This window comes from Acomys russatus, chromosome 12, assembly GCF_903995435.1.
Source record: "Acomys russatus chromosome 12, mAcoRus1.1, whole genome shotgun sequence".
NCBI lineage: Eukaryota > Metazoa > Chordata > Mammalia > Rodentia > Muridae > Acomys > Acomys russatus.
In genome coordinates, this window is record NC_067148.1 from 46,193,363 (window position 1) to 46,202,331 (window position 8,969).

Consider the following 8,969-nt stretch of genomic DNA (forward strand, 5'->3'; position numbering starts at 1 on the left):
GCATATACATCCCTTCCAATGCACCTACCCTAGATGGGAGAGAAAAGAGGTTAATGCGAACAGGAGAAGTAGACCTTGTTGAATTCAGTTCCTGGAAGCAATTCTGCTGGCATATTTGGCAGGATTTTTGCAGACCAGCAATTCCACCAGCGTTGCTGCTGGAACCTGAAACAGCAGCCGAAGCCTGGAGCCTCGAAGCCTTTGCTGGAGCTGTTCTCTCTAGGAGCATCTCGATGGAGAGATGACTAGCCAAACAATACCAAGACCCAAAAAAGCCAGACTCCTGTTTTGGGAATATATATATATATATATATATATATATATATATATATATATATATATTCTCTCAGAGTCTGTACTAGGATGTGTTTCAGCTGGCAAAAACCAAGTGCCCCCACCCCCACTCCCACCCCCATGCCCCACCCCTAAGACAAGGTGGTTCAACTTCTAAGTGGATAAACATCACCTGTTCTCTCACAAGTCTGTTCTCCCTCCCACACTTGAGACCAAAACAAAAACATGTTTACAGCCACTACAACACTTGGAATTAAGTGATTTTATGGAATGTAGCTTCTATCTTAATCAATATTTAGCATCAAATAGAGATGAACCATTGAAACCACAATTGGATGAAATATCACTTGGTGAATTTCTGTCTATTAAAGTCTCAATAGGATGATATTATTCTAATGAGTCATTGGACAAAGGAATTATTTTACTTGCATTTAACAAAGATAGTTATTGTCTCAAAGATAATATCCATTCAGTAAAGAGAAGTATTTCATTTGATGGAAAGAGCTTGGAAGATGGCTGGTGGGAGATTAGTTGTCTACTTTCAGACTATGTTGATTTCTCGTTTCTAGACAGACATTGAAACATAATTCCAATAAGGAGCAAATGCAGTGATGTGAAATATATAAATCATGGATTGGCATTGACTGACATTCTTCTTTTGTAATGACTGGAAATTAAAAATACCATAGTCTTAATAAAACTGAAGTCTAATTTTATAATTTGACCAGAGTTGAAGTAGAACAGCTGATAATTTAATGTCTTTTCATACTCACTTCAACACCTTTGACTTAAGAGAAAGAATGGGAAACACTGGGACGTGACAGGACATGAGAATTTTGAGCTGTTGCATATTCCTGTTAGAGGGATAAGAAGAAAAAGAGCTGGTTTGAATGATCTGGTAGTTAAGGTATAGCTGACAGAAGCTTTGGATCTCAGAAAGTCCTTTGTTCTTCCATTACTCAAGGGATGTTTGTGGGACAGATGTAGTAAGGAGGCAAAAAGATAGCGGCCCCTCCCTTTGGGAGTACAGAATGCTATGGCAGTTGTTGGTGAGGCTGCACCACAGATAAAAACCAAGAAAGATGTCACTCTCCATGAGGTCTGCCTGTCAAAGCCTGTCTGCCATGGCTCCTCTCAAAGTGGCAAACACTGAGGCCAATATCCCTTCAAAGTAACCAATAGCAATTCTTGACATTATGGAAGCAACAGAAAATATTTTACAGTGATGATAAGCAAAGAGTAAAGAGTGGATACTTATTCCCCATTTCAAAGATATCTATTATATAAACCTTATTGCCAGATTTGTCTACATACTTAATTAACATGAGTAAAAAGAAATCACTATATTATGAAGATTCTTGTTTTAAAATTTTAGTTAATTAAACCTGCAAGCTTACACTAAACATAATCTTCTCTCTATTTGTTTAATTAATTTCTGATTTCCAATGTAATTTGTTAGGCTACTCTAATTGAAATTTTTAGGGTTTTAAAAAATTATGGTAGCTTTCATTTTTTATCTTTTGGAAGAAGTATAGGCTTTTTGATGCTTTTTGATACTATTTTCAATTTCACCATGAATTACCTAAGTATGAACATGTTTCTTTATAAAGTTTTAAAAATAATCAGAATTGTCAGTATGTATCAAAGAGATTTTTAAAACACTAGATGAATATTTATTCATTTTCATCATTATTTTTTGAACACATCAAAGCATCAAATGACATGTGAAAAACACTAAGCTGAATTCATCATTGTCATCTCTCTGCTTTATGAATAAATTAGCAAGAGAATTATTCAAATTAAGTTTTATGAATTAATATCATAGGACTAATCTGTTCCTAACAATAGGCTGGAAGATTGCCAAATAAATGACAGAGCCTGACTCTCAAACAATTAGGATCATCTTCTGTGAACGTTTCAGGTACAACTTGTTGCTATACAGACAGCTTGTAGAGCTTTCATCAAAGACAAACACAGATTCAAGGGCAACCAGAGATTCAGTTACTCTTCCCCTTGGCTTTCACAGGTCTCTGTTGGAATACTGCAGGGCAATCTGATAGCCAGAAGGAACATGCCTTTAGGTGCATTGTTTGGGGAAATATGCTAATGAATTAGCTCTGAGCCCTTAAGGCCTTTAAAATTCTACATAAGTATATAAAGCCTAACACTACCACTCACCCTGCACTGGCTCTTAAATGCACAGTTTGAAACAGTCTGTAAAGTTCCTTCTCTTAGTAAAACAAACACACAGAGGAAGCAAGATCTGCACATTAATCCATAAAACAATGCACTAATACTCTGTGTTTACAACTCATTCTACAAATGGAACTATTTGTAGTTTGAAATCTATGAAAGACTCCTGGGGCTATTGCTGTGTATTTCATGGTGAATTACTGGGTGGTTTAAAAAAAAAAAAAGTAAGACTCTAAGTGTAATAAATTAACTTGAATGAGTTTTCTGCTATTTTCAGGTGGAAAGTTTAAGAATGTGGAAATTGTTAAAGTGTAGCTAATACAGAATCTACGACTGAAAGCAGGACATGAAGATTCATATGTGAGACTAACATCTACAAATAATAAAATATTTGAAGACAGGATGATCAATATAAGCCATCAAAAATCCCATATGCAACGCTTTAATTTATTTTTGTAAAATACATGCATATTTTTATTTAAAGATATTTAATAAAGATGGTTTCCAAGTTTATTTTTAAAGGGTGATAAGCTTAACATTTTGAAGTTTCTGACTATTCACAAGTACTAACAAACAAAGCAGAGCAAAATCTAATATTGAAGAGTTCTCGGGAAACTTACTGCTCAAATACCTCACTTGCCTGTTTATGGAAAGAAAAATGAACTGGAAACATACTGTAGAGTGCCACACTTCCATTTATCTCTAAAAGATAATAACAGCACTCAGGGACCAACACTGTAAGGTCGGTGCAGTCCATGAACACATTTCAAAAATTATTTTATGTATTCTGGATTGAAATTTCAACCTCTTATTTAAAAACATACTTTTAATGTTGGTTTCTAAAGTCACTAATACAAAAAGGACTAAACATTCTCTAGTGTTTTATATATATATATACACATACATAACACTTATATACATATTTAAATATAAAATATTTATTATACTTAATATATGTATTATATATAATAGTAAATATATATATGTACATATAGGCAGAAAAGCCTTTTATTGGGAACACACACATGTAACAGGCACACAGGAAAAAAAGGAACATATGAAATAGAGAAAGAGGGAATGGTTTGGGGGCGGTAACCCTATTCTTGAGGGCGGAAAAGGTGGGGTGTCAGTTTGAAGGAGGATAGGGTGGCTGATTGACCCATACCTACTATGAGCCTGCTGGACCAGTCCCTGATCGGGAGGCATGCTGACAGGAACAAAGGCCTCAGGCTTTAGCTTTAAGCTGTCAGTTTTGTCTCAGGTAAGAAGACTTAGGAAGAAGTCAGACTCCTTGGAAGTTTACTATCTTTATAGCCCATGTATGGCCCCCTACTCTGGCCCTGTTTTCTGTCTGTCTATCAGGGAGTCTGTCTGCCTCTGGTCCCTCAGTTCCCTGTCTCAGAGTTCATTCTAACTGCCACTATGGATATGGTGGCGACAACCACTTTTTGAGCTGTCAAAATAGGCAAAGATGTAGAGAGAGCAGTCAGAACGTCTTGGGGGTTGGGTTTGATATAAAGGATCAGAATAAAACTTACCTAATGGTAAAAATCCAAAGCATAAGATAAGCCTTTGTGACAGTGTGTAGTCTTAGAGTCTGCCATATAAGGGAGGCAGCATCCTGATGAGTTGGGGGTCCTCAGAAACAATGCCGAGCTGAGGCCCTAAACATGTTACTGTCTCAGGGTCTTGATTAGGTCCATTTTTTTTTTCTGTGAGCTAAAGAATTAACAAACAGAAAAGTCTTGAGCTTGACAGGGAGCAGTAGAGAAATCTAGAACACAGCAAGCAGGAGGAGACAAATTCAGCATTTGATGAAATACTTTTGTTGCAATGAGGAAGCATACATCTACCTGGCACACTGAGAAAAGGACCTCCACAAAGCAGAGCGGAAACTCTGGAAGATGAATAAACTCTCTTTCAGAAGTATTTATCCAGGTGAACAAGTTTATGGATAATTATCTCTGCACTTATATTTAATTTTCTAAGCATTACATTAAAATAAACCCATTATTTGATTAAATAAACCCTGGATTGAAGGCACACATCTATACTCTTAACACACAAGGGACAGTACAGGAGAACCACTACTGGAAAGCTAGCCTGAGGAGCTTTACACATTCCAGGCCAACTCAGATTTCAGAGTGAGAGTGTCTGCCCCCACCTCACCCCTCTCATGCTTGAATACATGTGCTTTGTGCATACAAGTGTGAGTGGAGGAGTGTGTGCACATGTGTATCTGAGTGCGTAAAGACAAGAGATTTATATTGTGTCTTCTATTGTTTGTCATGTTATATATTTTCATTGTATGATTTTATATGCAAAGAGATTGAAAATATTTTTTCTGTAGAACTATTCATCTCATGTAAATAAATATTGCTAGTTTGATGACTGCTTATATGTTAACTAAAATCTGTTTTAAAGCATATTGCTATATAAGTGAAAAATATAATTTGATAAAAGTTATTTTGCTTAAGGTAACGATATCATCATCAGACAGAGCAATATAAATGTATTTATAAACATGTCTAAATGCTGTTTTGTCTCTTGCCATCTAGGTCCTTTGTCTACACTTAGATCCCAGATTCAATGCAATTAGCTGATCAACAAGCCTTGGCAAGCCTTCCATCACTGTGTACCCCAATTCTAGAGATGTGCCATCATGTGTGCCATTTTAGTTGGATACTGATGACCTAAATTCAGGTCCCCAGCTAACACTTTACTAGTGAGAGAGTCCCCCAGCACAAGCCAAGCAACTTTTTGTATCATATTCATTTTTTTTTTTAATTTAAGAGGAAGACTCTTTTTAAACTTGTTTGTTTTCTGGGTGGCTATAGGCAGTGGACTTTATTGACTCTTCTTATTCATATGAGCTGTTGTATTTTCAGCTATCTATGAAGGGAAGAGAGCATCCTTATCCAGTGATAAGTGGGATCATATTATGTAAATGGGAAATAGTGGAACATGAGGATTTAACAGGAATGCTTCAAGAAGCTGGGAACAGATATATAACATCTGAGGAGAAAATTGCATACGTGAAATCATGTAAAGTTTAAAAAATGACATCCATAATAGCCTTTAACATAGTCTTCTTGGCAGAAAATATCATTACTTACTGGATCCATTCTTTAAAATGCTAAAAATAAGTTGATATGCCTGGAAGTAGGGACAAGACTAAGCTAAACTGTACTTTAGTTATCAGGGCAATTGTCTAACAAAAATGATATAGTTTGGGACCTATGTTTTAAGAAAAATATTCAATAAAAAATAGTGACTATGACTAAATATTTTTAAAATGAAGCTCACAGGGAAAGGAAAACTTTAATTAACCTTGACGTAGAAAATAAAAACATGAATGAAGCTAAAATAGGATTTGGATTAAAAAAACAAATATTTTTGTTGCAAAATTAAACTTGGATAAATTCAAGACAATTCAAGTAGATAATATTTACTTCAGATAAAATGTGCTCAAATAAAATTGAACGTTTCTGTATAATTGAAGGTACTATCCAAATGTTGTATTTCATTGATCAGGAAGAACAAGCTATTCCACAGAAAAACATCAGTGACCTCCTCATCTATCTGGCTGCTCACAACCATTAACAACTCTATACTGAAGGACTCCTACTCCATTTGTCCTGCATGGACACTACATGTGTACTTGGTGCAAATAAATGCAGGCACACACTCATATCCCTAATAAAATAAATATTTTTAAAAGAAGAAATGCTAACTTGAACTACCTAAAACATGTAGCACATTATGCTTGTAAGCTATTTTGTCATTAGTGTTTTCATGAAACCTTAGTCAGTAGGCTAACAAAGACCATTTTAATATATGATTCTAATTCAGCTGTTCCCAAACTGTGGGTTTGGACCTCCCACAGGGCAATCATGTCAGATAATCACATTACAATGCATAACAGCAAAGTCACACTTATGAAGTAGCAACAAAACAATTTTATGGTTGGGAGTCACCACAGCATCAGAAGCTGTATTGGAGGGTCACAGCATTGAGAAGATTCAGAGACACTGCTCTAATATCAGGCTGTCAGACTTGCTGTCTTAATAAGACTGCAACAGGAAGGTAACTTGGGATGAAAATGAACAAGGAGCGGGGCAGGGCCATCAAATCTCACATTTCATCCTCAGTGGTGTTCTTCTTTCATGAAGGCTTCCCCTCTTACAAGGCCTCACTCCATCACAACATCATTGCCTTCTAGAGTCCACATGGTCAAACACATAAGGCTCCGAGAACCATTTTATTTTCTGTCCCTAGTTCCCAGAGATTCGTGTATATCTCTTAACATTACTTGGGCTGCAGAGATGGCGAAGTGGTTTAAAGCAATGTCTGCTCTTACAGATAACCAATGTTCACTTCCCAACACCTGTTAATACCACCAGGTGAGAATAGGATAACTATCATAATTTTGCACCAAATTTGAAGCAAGCTTTATTAAATACTGACCAGGTCCAAGGACGCTGGCCAGATCCATATCTGAGATTCCCAGAATATGTTTTCTCTGTATCTGTATATTTCCATCACATGTGTTTAGTGCCCAGAGAAGCCACATAAGGCAGCAGACACCTGGTACTGAAGTTATATGTAGTTTCATGTGGGTGTGTGATCGCTAAGTCAGATTTTAAGCTTATAGTACTGTGCTTCAGTGATCCATACAATAGAAATGTCTCTAACTCTAACTAAAAGTCCCACTTGTTAACCACTTATTCAGGACAGATAACTTTCTTGACTGTTGAAGACTGCTGTCATAAATAACAAGCCACATATTTTCACTTCTGTAAACAAGCATGGTTCCCCAATTGCATAGGATGTGGTTGACTATACATAGGTGGGAAGTATGTAGGCAGGAATCATATCCGGATGTATACTTGTACATGATTTGGTGAAGGTGGGAAATATACAGCCTTCTCTGCTTTGCCTTTCTATGCCCTGGCCTTCCACCCATGTGGCCTACAGCACACATAACCTCTCTTTTAAACTCACTCTTTTACATGTCTGTAATTTTTCTCCATGGACATCTGTTTTGAGACACTCTCTATAGAGACATGAATAAACATCTATTGACCCAAGATAAGAAACCAACAACAGAACAGAGCCCAAATACCACCAAGTCCATCTTGGTGAAACAATTAGCTTTATTGGAGTTACTTATAGGAATAAGAGTTACGGGTTACTTACAGAAACAAATACATCAAAGTCAGCTGCGTCACCTACCCTAGCATGTATTTGTTAGTCCCCTATCCTGGGTCGATAGATCTGGAAACTTGGAGCACATTGAACAATCCAAGGTAATTTAAGAGAATGGAGATCATGTTGTCCAGATATCACAGTTGGTCTGAACCTTTTCCAGGCTCGTTGGCTGGTCTTTGCTATTTCTAGACAGCTCCACTTGCTTAAGAGGATGTCTGAGGAGTCTTCACAAACTATATTTGCTTGGTTAGGTGGAGATTAAGTATGTCTGATCAGTTCTAGGGGCTTCTTCAACTTACCAAGTTGTTTGTTTCCTGAACTTAAGGAGTTTCTTTGTGGGATGAACTGTATGCTTCACTTGGAGCATGTTGTTATTTAACTTCCTTTTAACACTGTATGACGTCAGAAGGTTTTGCCCAGGACTGGAAGTTTTAACCATAGAGAAAACTGATTGATGACAATTACCCAATGATTCTGGCCTCTTCAATGTCCATGGGTCACCACTGAAACTTACCTTCAAAGCTACCTACAGCACTAGTTCTCAATCTGTGAGTCACTATCTCTTTGGGGACCAACAACACTTACAGGGGTTGTCTGTGATCATTGGAAAACACAGATATGTACATTATAATCTACAACACAGTAAAATCACAGTTATGAAGTAGCAACAAAAATAATTTTATGTTTGGAGGAACTGTATTAAAGAGCCACAGCCTTAGGAAAGTTGAGACCACTGTCTTTTTTTTTTTTTTTTTTTTTTTTCCTCAAGGAATTGGTCTTTAATGTATTCTCAGTTAACCCTTAAAATGAAAATATTTCAAATGAAGATGTCAGGCTCCGGAACACTGTGCTAAACATTAACCAGAATTTCGGCAGCCCCATATGTGGTGTTCTCTGAGAGCTTCGTTACAGAGACTTCGACCCTGACACCGGTTGTTTGCCTCAGCACATATTATTACCTTTTGTATGAGATTTCATAAGCTGTCAATCTTGCATTCTTAATGCCTACAAAACAAGTAATATTTAGCACTGCCAAGTTCTACTACAACTTTGAGATGGAGTCTGGACACTTAGAACACATTTGTAGCAGCCTCCGGTGTATTAACCATGGCAAAGCGTTTCCCTGCAGTTGCTAACAGTAGCAGAGATTCCCTTAGTCTCAGTTTCAGCTCTCCCTTTTCAAGTGAATTGTATTTTCTCAAACAGAAGCCACGGAAGTGTGTGGTCTTGCCCAAGAGGCACCTTTCTCATCTTCCCATTACTGAGAAGGA